General features: G+C 51.1%; 1 protein-coding gene and 1 long non-coding RNA gene across 4 annotated transcripts in view; both read right to left on the bottom strand.

The window, feature by feature from the left end:
- Positions 1–7,441, bottom strand: part of LOC115352503 (lactosylceramide 4-alpha-galactosyltransferase-like) — a 29,399-nt gene extending 21,958 nt beyond the window's left edge. The window contains exon 1 of one of the 3 annotated variants that reach the window (XM_030040796.2): positions 7,356–7,441. The gene's annotated coding sequence lies outside the window, so the exon portion shown is untranslated. Of the gene's footprint in view, positions 1–4,469; positions 4,559–6,693; positions 6,795–7,355 lie in introns of those variants that run through there. The other 2 variants (XM_030040797.2, XM_030040795.2) reach the window with 2 other exon arrangements.
- A 521-nt stretch (positions 7,442–7,962) lies between these two features.
- On the bottom strand, positions 7,963–10,663 carry LOC121233881. Its single transcript, XR_005934185.1, has 3 exons — positions 10,109–10,663; positions 9,603–9,803; positions 7,963–8,038 (listed from the first exon to the last, which is right to left on the bottom strand). It is a non-coding gene; the product is annotated as an uncharacterized LOC121233881 (long non-coding RNA).
- Positions 10,664–15,755: the final 5,092 nt, after the last annotated feature.

Below are 15,755 nucleotides of genomic sequence, written 5' to 3'. Positions count from 1 at the left end.
AGAGCAAAAGCTCCATTTCCTCCTATCCCGTCTGCTGAAGTCTTATCTGAAGCTACAAGATAGCCGATGGTGATACACCACTGAAGTCTCATCCAGTAATTTTGATTAATGAAACAAAGCAAGAGGAAGTGACCACAAGCACAGAAATGACTGCCACACCAATGCAAATATGCAGCTGCGTTTGTTCAAAATTCACTCATGTTTTTACTTTAGAGGTGCTTTGTGTCTAAAAAGCAAAGCAAACATTAATAAGCTCTGAGCAAGGGAGTTTCCTGACCCTGTCAGGAAGAGGCGCTTAAAACTTTGCTGGGACAATGCAGAGATGACTTAGCAGCAAACAGGTATCACAGCAGCGAGAGTCAAGAGCCAGGTCCTCCCTCACAGAAACCAGGTTGCGCTTTCCATGGGGCAGGGGACAGATCCGTTGAGTTCATTTACTGTGATGCACACGCCAAGGAAGAAACTTGTTTGTTATTTTAAAGTACCTTTAGTATAGTACTTTCTGTGCAGGACAGTGTGCCACATCCCAGCATCAATCACAACATCCATCCCACAAAGTGTCCTTCACATGCTGCCAGATACCTCCTATTTAAGCCCCAATGGCGAGTTAACCATGGCTGAAGCAATATACTGTTGGCTCAACGAGGCACAGAGCATGCCATTCAAGTATTTCCACAAGGCAGACAGAGCTGCAATTCACTGAAGATGACATAATAGAAGTTTAGAACTTTTAGAAGTTTGTACATGGGTCAGGTAAAGTACTGGTTTTAAATGCTTTGTTAAATACGCTCCCTAACATTGAGTCCAGGATGTTTTCCCAGATTAACATTTATTAAAGAGCCAGAGTCTTTTTGCTCCTGCTTCGTGGAGATGGTCAAATCCATAATTCCATTCCTCTCTGCCGACAGGTTTCAGCCCTTGCTTTTGTTTTTCTTGGAAAGCCATGACAAGTTTTTTGGGGGTGCACCTATAGCTTTTCCTCTAAAAGCCACTGGAAACATAAGTCACAAGAAAGTATACGAAGTCTTAAAATCTCAAACTAGTATCAAAGGAGAATTGTCAAGGTAGGCTTTAAGTAACATTTGGTGCACCAAAATTAAATACATTAAGCTTGAATCTAGAGCTAAGGGAATTTAGAATAACCAGTGGGCGTGATTCCCATCAAATACATTTGGTGTTAAGGCACCCTTAAGTATAACCAAAGAAAAAAAAGCTCCTGAAAGTTTACATAAATCAGCTCCCAGTTACTGTGTTTCAGAGCAGCTACAGATAAGCATTTCCTTCCTTACAATCACAATGGAAAATTAGAGCTTGCAAAGCTTTCATCAAGAACAAATTAGGAAAAAACAAGATCTACAGACTACGCAAATTGTCAAAGCAAAGTGTGCAGTGTCTTTCAGTCCAAAGACCATACACAGCACTGCTCTGCACTGTCCCTTCTGCTTTCACCCCTTTGCTCTTGCAAGTTTAGCACATTTGCCAAGGACAGTAAATAGTAACAATTCAGAACATCTCTTCCTATGCGCTGTGGAGAGTTATGGTCAAGAGCGGTCTCTAGAAATCCTTGAAATAAGGCAGCCTGCAGCAGAAAGGTAGACAAAGGACTCACATTTGGAGCTTTCTGGTTCTGCCCCTGTGCTACAGATTGTACAGAAGCAGTTGCGGGTCAGTTTGTACGAAGCCATTCCCACAATCACAGCCTAAGGGGGAAACACGGTGGCCTTTCCAAAGGGTACACCAGGTACCACAGTTAACACATTTAAAATGCCTTAACTTTTTACACAATCTGAATCTAAGTTAAAGTTTATTGCTTATTAAGGCTTCCCTCAATACTAATACTGTACATATGAAACACCAAGAGATATTGCATTTGATTCTGTTCACTTCTGCACACTTCATGATAATATGCTATTTGCACTTCGCTCAACCAGCGCGTATCAGGATCATACGTAACCGCCCTGAATGCACTCCTATTCACACTCCACACAGCGTTCATGTAGAGAATTTAGCTACCCGATCCAAGAGCAGAGATTTCCACTATTGAAATCGTGACTGCCTGCTCAAACGAACACAGGGCTCAACTGCTCAAACAAATACAGGGCTGAAGGGGCAGCGTCATTGCTGACTCGCAGCTTTCCCAGAGCCTGCCAGGGAGCTCTGCAGGTGGGAGCAGCACCGCTGCAGGTGGGAGCAGCACCGCTGCAGCGAGGCCACCAAGGTGCGGGGTGCAGGGCAGGAGGACCCTCTGGTGGATATCTGCTCCTCAGCCCCACAGGCCTCACCTGCTCAGGGACACCCGAGGTTACCCAAAAAGCCCCAAGAAGATTAATTTTCTTCTTAACTTTATGAAAAGCTGTTGCTAGTATTTAGACTATTTATTGAAATACAAGACTCCATGTGTCCTTGCAAGGACCTCAAATGATCTTGATTTCTTCAAGAAGCTTCATAAGCAAGAGTAACACGCTACAGCCTGGTGTCTTCCTGAGATTTCTATGCCTATTTCATGAATAAAGTGGTGAGATTTACACGCACCTGCCAGACACAACAGCAGAACATACTGCAAAGCCCCAGCACTAGGTGTTGTACAGCTGGCCAGCACTGCCAGCCACAGAGTACAGCACCCCAGTGATGTGGAAGCTGTAACCTGCCTCCCAACTCGGAAAGCCCTGTGGTAATTTGAAGCACACACCCGTCATTTTCTTTTTTTGAACATCCACCCCTCCGCGGTGGACCGTAGCCCCTTCACTTCCTCGTCGCAGGTGCATCCTCCCGCACGTCACTCTGCTCCACACCTTCCTCCCCGCTCTGCCGTGGCCCTTTAGCCCAGCACGGGGACGCTGGGGAGCAGCAGCTACGTAGGACAGCGCCAGCAATCAGAGATGGCGACAGCAAGCACCACCAACCCAGAAACCCTGACCCGTGAGGCAGGACAGAAGATGGAATTGCTCAGCAGAGAAGAAAGCACTGTATGAGGCAGGCGGGTTGCAGGCAGGGAACCGGGAGGGAGCTGAGAAACGTGGAGAGGGCTTTCAAGCTGAGGCTCTTGCCCCTGACATTACAGCCATGCCTACGTCTGGCCCTGTACCCCATCAACCCAGAGCCTGCCCCACAGACTGACCCCAGAGCTGCGTCACCTCCGTGGCCGGGTCTCGTGTGGGGCTCCTGCCTGAGCCCACCGCGCCCCAGGGCTGCCCCACTCGGCTCCCGGGGGCTGGCGTGGGTCAGGGTGGGCCTGCCCAGCCCCCTCATTCCCCAGTGCCCCCCGTGGCTCCCCAGCGTACTGCTGGGGTAACACCACACAGCGTCGGCGTGCTGGGCTCCACTGTGCCAAACCAAGGTCCCTGGAGGAGCGGTGAAGGGTTTTGTCTCGGTGGGAGCACCAAGCAACGCGACGAGAGCGCTGGAGCGAGGGGAGATGCCAGGGTCACCGCGGTGCACAAAGGGGAGCAGGAGCATTTATGGACAGACCTGGGTAGAGAAACACTGGCAAAATCAGGAACGCAGCTACAGTGCGTAGTCAGACTGGTATCTCCCCTTCTTCTGTACTATTGTACAGGAGCATCTTACTCTGCATCCTGTGAAGAAGTTTCCCAACGCTTTTTTCTAGATCTTAGCATTTGGGTCTTCTTTACCTGAAAGGAGCAGGTTTTGTACCTCACAGCTTTTAGCTTTCAAGAAACAGACCACATAAACCCCTCATCAATACTTAAAAGAGAAGGCAGACTTTGGCTGCGGAAAGCTGCTGGAAAGGACAAACAGACAAAAGGGACAGATGCTAGCAGCAGATCAGCTAGCAAACTGATACAGCTCTTTGCCACCAACAGCTTTCAAATAGCAGTTTCCTATTACTGCGTATTTGTAGAAAGCCATGCACACTTATTGTATAACAGGGCTGGAAACTGCGTATAAAATTAAGTCTAAACACTATTTTAACCCTCACAGCTCAAGAAAACACTGGCACATGGCTAGAAAAAGAGCAGCTCTTCAGAACGACATGCACATATAAAGAGACTATGAGAATACGGAAGTCAGAACTACGCCTGGTCAGGAAGTGAGCAAATCCCGTTAATCACCAGTGTTACTCCTGCCTACAAGCTTATGCAAGGGCTTCACAGCAGATCTTGCAAAACAGAGGGAAGGTACTGAAGAGTCTGTCCACCTCTGCGGGGAGGCTGGACGTATGTGACTGGGCATCCAGCAGCATTAACAAGTGAAGACATACAGTATATCAGAGCATACCAATACTTAAACACTTCAAGCCTAATAGGCCAATATGTAGTGATTTTTCCTTCCCCTAATCCGGACAACAGTTTCTTTCTCTGTTTTTAAAACCCAGAGACATGCTGGAAAGATGGTCCAACAGCAGACTACACATGGATTCAGGGGATTTCTATTTGTTTTGCTGCTTTGGAACAGGTTTCTTATAGGCCAAGGAACAGGTCAGTTAAAACTGAAGCATAAAATCTCACCTCCAACTTGAGATCACAGTGAAGTCGATGTCTAAGTTTCTTCAAGGATCTCAGGGGTTCTTTTTCTGTCTCTAACACAACCTTCCTCCTGCGAATATGGAAGAAGTACTTTCCTATCTGAAAGAGCCACTGCAAGGCTGAACATGTTAAAGATCAGGAGGTATTAACCCATGTATCTTGCACAGACAGGAGGTCCTGTGCGATTATACAAAAACATAGAGTGTGAACACTCTCCTTTTTAACAGAAAAATCTAAATACTAACATGACTGTACTTAATCCTTCACTTACAGAGCAGTGGTTGGTTCACAATGCCATAATCTTAAGTTCCACCAGACCTCATTTAAACTGTTGGGCAGAGTTCCCAGCCCCGGTTTAAGATAATTGTAAAAGCCAGAGAGACAAACGAAGAAGTGAGTTGGTAACATATCACCTGTCTCCCAGTGAAAGCACCACCCAAAATAAGATTTGTGAATCTGTTCCGGAATCTGAACGACCCAGCAACCCCAGTAAGGAGTTTTAAGTGTTTGTTTGGTCAGGAGTGCCTGTGAAGAAAACCAACCCCAGAAGAGAGCAGAGAAAGGGATCTCAAAGCCAGAAGACACAGTCCAAGCTTTTAACAAGCATGGGAAGCACAACCCTTAGGGAGCTAAATGATAGTACAGCTACACTAATTTACAGAGGGGCTTCCAGTAAAGACAAGAGGGGTGTCCCCAATCTCTCCTGCCATCACATACTGGAACTTGATCCAAACCACAGCAGCGCTGATAGCAAGACGTATCCAGCGCTATACACTGCTCATCTGGTCTCCCCTCTATATATGAACAGGCACATCTGTATGATTTTATATAGTAACTGCGACAGAGGGTGGCTTCTCTCTATACCCACGACCAATCAAATGCAACGAAAGTAAGATGGAAGTAGAATTACACCTAAGTACCTCATGCCAAAGTATCCGCTGATGACACAAGAAAACCAAGGCAATGGCTAACTGTTGCTGAAGAAAGCGGCCCCACTTCCTTCCTCCTCGGGCTCTTCTTTGACACTCCTCTGGCCCTGCTGTGACTACCCCTGAAAGCTAAAGCACCAAAAAGCCAGCTCTGCTGAAGGATTTTATTTTCTTACTGGAATAGCTCCCAGAACTGGTTTTGCTCCACTGCAGGGTGAGACAGGCACAAATATTGGCAGAGAGATGCAAGAACAGGCAGCCAGGAGGCTGCATCCTTTTAGTATCACTGAACTTAGCTCTGTGGTAACGCCAAATTGTACTCCGAGGCCTTCACAGTCCACACCTACTGAACCTGGCCCTGTGATACTCCTGAGCAAGAAAAACTTCATTAGAGCCACTGTCAGATGGAGACAGCCAATGCCTTGAGAGCCAATAGAAGTCCCGTGAGAAGGAAAACTTGGGACATAGCTACCAGCTGCTACCTGAATGACGCACCTAAAACTAACTGACAGCAGGCAGATTGCTATTCACCCAAGATCACGCCCTCCAGCCCTCAAGAATGACTGGTTTTTGTGTTGTCAAATGAGGGGCTTGCAAACAAGATAAGGGCATTCACGTAGGACTCCCGACTCCCTCGTCAGTGCTTCCTCCTACAGAGCCCATGCTTCGAGACGCTACTGGAATTGCTACAAGAACCAAAAAAAGGGAATTTGAGTTCTGTAAGATTTGCTCCTCTGACTTCCACGGCAACAAAACCCATGAATAATAGTGCAAACCCATTGGAGCTCAGCAGAAGCTAGAGAGGGTTTCTTCAGGGTTAAGAAACATCCAGTCTATTCTGAGCAACCCCTCATGCATTAGGAAAGAACACATTAGTTTAACTGGGATAGTTCCTTCTCAGCCAAAGCTTCTAAACTCGCCTTCTTTCAGCAGCATTGCTAGTTTTAGCTTACTACAGTTACAAGAGTCATGTATTTTTTTATGCCTCTTTCACAGGGGCTTTCTCCCCTCCCCCCGCAAGCATTTCTATAGCTCTATTGCGAGTCTCTCGCTCTCTTCCTCAGACTTTATCCCTGCTCAGACTCCGATGTTTTTCAGGGCGCGTCTGCCTGGGAACATGACGGCCACCTGCACACACCCCCCCACACACCCCCATCACCAGTGCTGCTGTCTTTCCACCCTCTCACCCAAGCCAGCCTGTCGCCACTGGCGGAGAAGAATTCCACGTTTCTCTGACCCTTTTCTCTTTGTCCTCCCACTGTGCTGCTGCCATTCACCTGGACCTGCAGTTTCAGCGTGGGACTAGTCCTCCTCGAGCGGGATGGAGCCCTTCCAGCCTGCAGCACAGGCGGGCACTGTACGCGGCGCTCCCGTCCCCACGGCTGCTATATTCATCCGCACCTTCGCCAGCTCCCTCCGACAGCGATGCCTGCGCAGCAGAAACCCTCACAAAGCCGCGCGGGGATCCAGAGAAGCTCTCCTTCGCAAACCCCAGCCGAAAAGCCTTGCCTCCGCCGGGAGGGAGACCTCCCCGTCCGCCCGGACCGTAGGAGCCGCTCCCCGCAGAGCTCCGACCGGGCACGGCGGCCGCACGGAGCCGCCTCGGAGCCGCCCGGGGGTCCCGGCTGAGGGCAGACCGGCTGCCAGGCCTCCTCTCCGCTGCCCGCCCCGGCCCGGCAGCCCTCCCGGCCGCTGCGCCCGACGGGGCGAGCGGAGCCGCCGTCCCGCCGGCGGGTCGGTTCCGACCCGCGCGGAAGGGCTGCCCGCGGGGCGGCCGGTGGCCGGCACCGCGCCGGACGTGTGCGGGCGGGCTCTGCTCGCGGAAGAGTTCCCCGTGGAGAAACACACCTTCCCCCCGAGCGAGGAAGGAGATCGAAGCCCCCCCCCGAGACCCGCCGCGTCCCCCCGCCGCGCCGGAGCCCCGGCCTCCCCGCCTCACCTCCGGGGCCGCCGCTCCGCGCCCTCCGAGCAGCGCGGCTCCCCCCCCCCCCCCCGCCCCGTCACCCCGGGCATCGCCGACGGCGCCCGCCCCCCGCGCCGGTCCCGCCTCCGGAGGGGCCCCGGCCGCCCCCTCCCGCGGCCTCCCCGTCGGGTCGGAGGGAGCCGGCGGGGAAGCGCAGCCGTTACTCGCCGGAGACGGGGGGCCGGCGGCGGCGGCGGCGCCCGAGCCCCGCAGCGGGCGGCATCGCTCCCCCGACGGCCCCGGGAAGCGGCACCTCCCCGGGCAGGGCCTCTGCTGCTTTTGGGGTGGTGGCTTTGGGGTTTCTCAGGTTTGTTCCCTTCATAACAAGGCGTTTTAAATCGCTGTACGGCTTTTTCTCTCTCCCCCACCTCCAGGAATTGCTCCTCTTACCCCCCGGCCGGTCGGGAGCTTGTAATCCGAGCCACGCTTTTCATCGCAACTTTACCTGTTGTCACGCTGCGATACCTCAAGCGGAGTCGGGATGCCCGCCGGTGGTTGGCAGCGCACGGCCCCGGCCGGCGGGGCCGCAGCGGGGGATGAACCCGAGGCCGGCTGGAGACCCGACGGCCTGAAGGGCTGGCGAACGGCGGGCGGGAGGAAGAGCGGGGCCGGGTGGGCGCTTCCTACATCGTCTGACGCCGAGGCAGATGATTAGGAAGCTGACACGAGTCAACAAAGACGTGAAACCGAAAATTTTAGTTAAAAAAAAAAAACAACAAACAAAACGCAGCCCGCAGATGAGCTGCTTACATGTTGCAAAGCAAGTTTCATATCTACCCTCAGGCAGAAGGAAGTTTTGCCCAAATTATTCCTGGCAAATGATTGCTTAACAAGTTCTTAATGAGCGCGAATAAAGAAGGGAAATGTGGGCTTTCATTTAGAAAAGCACTTTTAACTGGAAGGCTGTTACAGGGTGGAGGAAATTGCACGGGAAGATCACCAGAGATTTTGGGAAGCAGGTTAGATGATAATCGGGAACGGTTTAGATAGAGATAATCCTACTTGGAGCAGGGCTTGGACATGAGCTCTTTTGAGATGCCTTCCAGCCCTGTTTTTTACAATTCCCATGATACAGTATGTTATTTACATGTTACAAAACAGTGTACCTATGACAAACATTTCCATGAAAGAAATGTTGACATTGCTTTAAAAAAAAAATACATTTTCCCCACAATTTAGTAGTCTGAAACTGCTCCCCCCTGCAGTAATGGCTTAATAATGTTAAGCCATTTCTTGTATAAGAACAGGACTTAATCAAATCTGAAGTTAAAACGGACTTCAAGGTACTTTTGTCTGCCCCACTGAGCAGCATTTAGATTAACAAGACAGAGTTGCTGCTGAAGGTGTCAGTGCTCACCCTCCTTGGAGCAAGGGTTTGGACCAGATGACCTCCTGAGGTCCCTTCCCAACCTGGTTTTTCTGCACTTCTGAGCTGTGCGGGCAGCACCCTCAGCAGCCCGTGGTGCTGAGCCCAGAGGTGCTATTCCTCACCTGGTCCCTGAGTGAAAGCAGGCGTCGGACGCAGGGGAAGGCGAGATGGGATTTGTGAACCTGGGCTGGGTGCGTTCAGGGGCAAACAGCTACATCACGGGAGCTGGTAGGGCAAAAGCGCAGGGCAAGTGCAGTACCTGCAGCGCTGCCGTACACAGGCACCCTCTGGAACGGTAACGAAGTGGGGAAGGAGGATCTGAAGCCCGGAGATCTCTCCAGAAGATTGCCAGAGCCAGGATTTAATTCCTGTGGGGCTACTACAGCAGGGACGACAAAGTCTTTGTCTCTGGACATGCAGACATATCTAAACAGCAGAATTTGGATCAGGCACGTGCCTCTGGACCATTTTATCATTAGTTCCTGAACTGTCAGCTTACAGCCCTGCGTGAGCTGCCACTGGTTTGGATTTGCCTTAAAGCGCTGACATGCAAGTGGCACAGCTGCCCCCGTGCTTGAAGGAGGCAGTGACCTGGCGAGCACCCCAAGGATGCCAGCCAGCCCTGCTTGCAAATCAGAGCTGGGGTACGCTGGGTTTCAGGTAGCCGAGACAGGCTGGAGGAGGTAAATGACCTACCCCAGCCACCCTAAAGAGCACAGCACCATGCAAATCATCCTTCAAAGCACCTGGCAGAACAGCATCACCTGTGAGCTAATTTCACAGCTGCAAATCACCTCAGTAAACAGTTTTTAAGTGCTTTCAGCCTGGTTTTGATTTGATGAGCAGTTTCCTACCTGATCTGTCAGCCAGTGAGGTGGCTTCGGTTTGAACTGGGAGAGGACAGCCGCTGGGGAGGGTTGCTATGACACTACAGGTGGCTTCATCTTCATCCCTGTTTCAAAATAAGCCAGCGAGCTGTCAGCCAGGGCTGAGTCCTGCTGCTGGAAAGGTCTGTGCGTCAGGTGCTGGCAAGAGCGTATGCAAAAATTATTCCTCTGAAAGAGACGTAATTACGGCACCGGTCTCTTAGCCTGGGAAATAAGTAAACGGCTTACCGAAGGCGGGGAGGGAGAAGGGCGTGGTGTGGCTGGCACTCAGCAATGAGATCCGATGGGGAGCGGGGTGGGAGGAGGAGGAAGGACACATGTCTGTTCATGGGGGCTGAAGAAGCAGCACACGCCAGAGGCTTTGGGTCACCTGCGTGCAGTTCAGGGGGAAGGAAGGTGGCCAGCGGGGTCATTAAGCCCTCGTGGTGTCAGTCTCCCAGATACTATACATGCTTTACTGCTGTTGTACATACCTTTTCCTTGATGCACAGGCTGTAGCCTAGATGTCTGTGTAGCTGAAACGCCCGAAGCGGTAAATGGGCATGACGGAGGGCTCTGCCTTGCCCTCGGGGCTGTTTTTCCCTGCCCAAGGCCTGCCTCCGGCAGGCACCAGAGATGTCTGGTGCAGTGCTGCTCCCACCTTTCCGTCGGGCAGCTCCTCACGGGCTCGCATCAGGGGGTGGCTCGTCCCCAGGGGCTGCAGACGGTGACTGAGTGGCCGGGCTGAAAGACGCCTGCATCTGCTCTCCTTCCTCCCAGTTTTCAACCTCAGCTGTTGGCTTCACTCCTGCCATCTCTTCTGGCTTTGGTTTTAAGCAAACCAGAAGCGTTCTTCTCCCTTCGGAAAAGCAGATCAAACCCTCTCATGATGCAGCCGCCAGCCCTTGTCCGGTCTTTTCCTGACAGGAGCCAGATTGCAGACTGAGACCCTTAAACCACCTGCCTTTTTTGTGCTACGGTGCCAAAGGGATGGTATTCCCAATCAGCCACAACGCAATCGAAACTGGAGCGTGTTCCTGTTGCTGGGTTTTCTCAATCAAATTTCTGTGAGAGGAAAAGAAAAAAAAAAAAACCAACAGTGAATGGTTTTGCTAGCAGACACTCGGCCCTTGAAATGAAGTTGCTGAGCCTCTACCAAGAGATTTTTTTTTTTTTTTAAATGAAGTTGGCAGATACAAATAAATCCTTTTAGAAGCATTAGCTTGGTGTTGTTAGGACGTCATCATATTTATTGATTAGTATGCACCAACGAGGGAGGCACTCTGATAAATTTTGCCAATTGAGTCGAGCATGACGGTAAGCGCTGTGTCCAGCGAGCGGATTAGAAGTGAATATGTGATAAGAAGGAAATTGGAACAGCGCGGTACCTTCAGACAGAAGGCAGGATGGCTGCTACGTAATTTAAACCCAAAGGGAGATGTACTACCACAGGTGTAAGAGCGTTCAGCTGGATGAAAGGCGAGGAGCCATCTGCTTTGCACAAAAATGGGCCAAGCGCATCTCTGCTTCAGCTTTCTACCCGGCCAAGCTCACTCCGGACAGGAATCAGTAAGCGTGATGCCCGTGTATCTATAGCTGGCTGCAGGGGAGGCGCAGGAACAGCTGGCAACATTTGAGTAGTGGAAATCAAGGACTTTTTTCCCCACTCTATAGGAGCCTGAGATTGCAAAAGCTTTCCCTGGCCCAAGTCCAAAGTAAAAGAGTATTGAATTAATAATCACCTCCACATTGGGTTGGATCATATTTAAAAGTTTCATGCTTATTGTATCAAATAATTTTAATTTCTATCGTATTTAAATAACTCAAAGTTCAAATAATGTTTCAAAAGGAATAATTGTTTTGAGTTGGAGGAAAAATATTTGCTTAGAAAGTGTCAAAGTTGGAAAATTTTTGTCCATCTTTATTTCCCTGCACCACGTTTTCTTCTATTTTCGATATTCACTAAAATTCACTCCTTCCTGCCAGAAGGCCAGTTTGAAAGAAATGTCAGAAAACCCCGGATCCTTGGAAAATCCCAAACTGACTCCACCGATTATAGCAATGGTTTTCTAGGGCAAATTTTGTGGCTAATAATAAGGGCCCAAATCTGTAAAGCTGTAGTTGGAAAGAGTTGCCCGTTCCCATAAATCAGGTGATTCTGATCTGGGCACCAAGATTAAGTCACAAACACCCAGTGTTTGACTCTCCCCTGACCCTGTATTTGTTAATGCTTACTGCTTATCAGACTAATATTACCATCCACAGGCGTAACACGGAGTTTTCCTAACATAAGGAAAGCAGTTGTAGCATTTCCCAGCTCCAGTGCAGCATGCAATAAAGTACTCCTGTTTTTCACACCTAAACCTACCATGGGGTGTAGATGTAATTAAGATGGTGAGGGTGGTCCTAAAAACAACTGACCACTGTGTTCCTACAAAAATAAAGGTCATTAATGAAGTCCTCTGCTACTCCTTTGTTCAACGTGGGTTTTAAGGGTATTTGTTGAGTTAAATATTACACTTCAAATGTGAATTACTCTTTACTCTGAGGCTATTTGGAAGTAAAATACATTTAGGACTATAAACATAGGCAGATGCAGAAGGTCCATTTGCAAAAAATCTGGCTGGCTAGTTATTGATCTGGGGCTGCTCCCTCGAGGTCCCAATGCACCTTCCAGAAAGTGGATGGTCTAGTCTGAGTGCTGGGCTTTGGGGAGTTGGACGTTTTAATCTAAAAGTTTCCTGTTGACTTGAAGTAGATGTACCATTTTGATATGAAACCTGTAGCAGTTTGAAAGCAGCGCAGGACTGAGAGATTTCTGAGCCACTGAAGTTAACTTCTACAAGCAAAAAAGACTCAAGTAGGGGAATAGGCGTGGGTACATTCATGCTAGTCAGCCAGCTCACAGAAATATTGTGTAATAGAGGGGGTTTTCCACTTCTTTGTGTGTTGCAAAGGGTTTGACGTTTGTCTGGGCTAATTCCAGAGGAGCTGTCTTGTTTTCCCGTCAGCAGTATCCCTCCTCAGTCCCACCTTGGTCCCCGCTGGTCCGGCTGGGCAGAGCTCCAGGCTCCTGAGCGTGAGGCCAGAGCCTGAGTCTGAAAGATTAGCAGGTGCTTAAGCAGTGACCTAGCCATGTGCTAGAGGTGCTGTATAAGCCAAAACGCCCACAAACCAGAAATTACTTGGCCCCGGTGAAATCCGTCCAGCTCCAGGATGGGGCATGACAGCAGGGTTAAGAGACCCACCGAAATACCACGAAAAACAGCCACAGAAGATTTTCACTCCCCCCGAGACAACCAATGCCAACACACAGCACTTATCAAGTTTAAAGTAAGTATTTAACTAGTGAAATAGAGTCCCTTTGTTCGCACACAGAACTGCTGATATGTATTGAGGTTTTCCTGGTCGCCAGCAGGCCGTTGATTAGGTAATATTTTCTGCAACTCATCTTCTCCTTAAAGCTTAATGGTCTTTCAACAATCCCAATATCTTTCCTGGGTATTGTGTCGGGCTTAATTTCATTTGGTTTTAATTTGAAAAGTAGAATTGGTAGCCCATGGGTAATATTTGCCATTTCCTCTAATCACGTGTCCTAGCCACCTCTGAGTTGATGAGGAAGGAGGAGCAGGCATGAAAACCAGAGTGGTTTTCTGCTGTCGTCATAGAATCAGTAAACACGGCAGGACCGCGCTGCTCTTACCCACAGGTCAGGAGTAACTAACTCGTGTATTCACTGCTAACAGCAGACAGGTCTGCCTTAAGCCCTTGGTACAACAGAGAGAGAAGGAAAAAACATCATTGCTTACAACGGCAGGGGAGGATTAGGAATTCATCACACCGCCATGACTGCAGGGCTCCTGGCACCGAGGCCTCCCAGCCCTGGGAAGACAGGCACTCCCTTTCTTGGGAAAACATTTGCTTGGATTAAGAGCCCAGAGCAGGCGCAGCCTTGGGGCCGGCTTAGGAGAGTCTTGCACGGCAGACGTCCCCTGCGCCGTGAAGCTGCGGTCGGTGCAAACAGGAGGTGCCCACGCTTTCCCCAAAGCTGCTGCCGCCGCTCAGGGCTCACCCACCGCAGGCAGCTCGCTTGGAGAGCTGCGCCGGTCAGGGGAGCCTCGATAAGCATTGCAAATTTTTGCTTTCCCTGGCTTCAGAGCGAAAATAACAGCCAATCTGCAGTTGGTTAACTAAAATAAAATGAACCTAAAATAAAATGAAGCTAAAAACAGCAGAGCTGTGTGCAGTGGTGTTAGCGGTTTGGGGACGGTCAGCTGGAGAGGCCACGCTTGCGCGTGTCCTGGGCAGGTGAAGTTCAGAGGACCTTTCCCAAGCTGTGATTTCCATCTCCAAGGGCGGGGGGTGGGGGGGTAGAAACTCATACCCTCCCCACATTTTCCTCAAGAGTGTCTAAGGCGGCAAATGCCAGGATCGCCAGGAGCCACAACTCTAATTTTGGCTCTGATGCAACACTTGGCCCTGGGAGCAGCGGCAGTAGGGACTTCCCTGCCATAAATCAGCACTGAGAGCAGAGATCTCCCAGCTGGAGGCATCGTTTGCTGGGAGCATGGCCCCTGTGCTGGCCTCTTCCCAGCCCTTTTACTCCATGAGTAAAGGCACAGGTCCTAAAAAAGGCTGCTCCAGCTCTTTCCAAAGTGGATGAGTTGGCAATACACCCGCCGTGGAGAGCAGGCAGCTGCAGGTCGGTCTCTCCTGGTGCATCTTCGCTGTGCCCTCTCTGCACCCTCCCTGCACCCTAAGGGCTTTCAGGGCTCCTCTTCTTAAACAGACATGCCAGGCAAAGCCTCTCCTGTGTTTTACACCCCTTCTGCTCCATTCAACTACAGGGCCAAGGCTGTGGCGAGGCAGTGCTTGCTGCCCGTGGCCGGACCTCCTGCCGAGGGGACAGCCGCCCCACAACATACCTGCTCCTGCAGCTGGAAATGGCCCTGCCAGCTTCCCTGGGATGGGAGAACCATCCCAAAACCCCGGTGCTGCTGCCGCACAGGTAGCGATGAGAGCACTGGGATAAGCAACGGCCCAGAGATCAGTGGGGAAGCGAGGGTTTGGTGACTGCCAGCGCACGCGGTCCGGGTGCTGTCCCCCAGCAGCGTCCGCCCTCGCTTACACATCGCCGGCTCCCAGCCCCTGCCTTTGCCAGACACGGAGGTGCAGAGCCCTGGGAAGCAGCTCCCGAAAGAGCTGACCCGGGGGAGCCTCTTAACACGCCCGTGGCTGCCAGCACATCAGGGACAGGAGCGAGTGCTGTCAGCTGTCACGATCACTGAGGCCAGAGCTGCCTTCTTGTGCTCTTACATGCTCCACTAACATGTAAAAACAGCTGTCGAGACCGCTCCTGCCTTCCTGGGGCTTCGAGGATACCTAAATAATTCCAGGTGCACGGACACCTTTGGTTTCTAGCTAGTAGCTTCCTAATTTTGGACAGTAAGGGTTTCTCTCAGATGCCGATGGCTCTGCATGCTGAATGTCAGAACAAGGTTCGTGTCCTGGCTGGAAGCCTAGAGGTGGGATCTCGGCCACCTGGAGGCACTTACTGAGGGGGTGCTTGTTTCAAGCTATTGTCTCACCTCCTGCTTTTTTTCCCAATAACTCAACCAATCAATCCATTGTTACAGTAAAAACTTAAACTGTGTTTGGATTTGCACAAAATATTTGGATATTCTGCCAGCCCAGGGTTTGGCCTGCACGCTGCATCTAGTGCCCTGAGTTCCTGCAGTCAGCACGAAGCTGCTGCACGCCTGTATGATGCACCTGGCTAATTCTGCCTGCTCCCCTCCGCTCCAGATCCCGGGTCTCCTCGCCGCTCCGATGGGCTGTCCCTCCTCCACGGGGTAACATCCACGCGCAGGAACCTACCCATGGAGCTGATCCGGTTTCTCCAAGCTCTTTCTGAGTGCCCGCAGCAGGCAGATGTACCCCACTGACCCCTGCAGCGCACCTCAGCGGCACCTCTGAGCGCCCAGCGGGTACCCGGGTCCTGCGTGGGATGCTCCCACTCAGCCCTTCCCTCGGCGCCCTGCTTTCCAGCTCTGGCTCTCACCCGGCCGTGCAGCCAGCCCACCCCGCAGGGACATCACCAGGCTCCCGGGGAAGCTGGCCAGCAGCTTCACGGCACACCTG

Source organism: Aquila chrysaetos, chromosome 17, assembly GCF_900496995.4.
Source record: "Aquila chrysaetos chrysaetos chromosome 17, bAquChr1.4, whole genome shotgun sequence".
NCBI classification, from domain to species: Eukaryota; Metazoa; Chordata; class Aves; order Accipitriformes; family Accipitridae; genus Aquila; species Aquila chrysaetos.
Note: the sequence above shows the minus strand (reverse complement) of the source record. Positions and strands in the feature narration are given on the sequence as shown.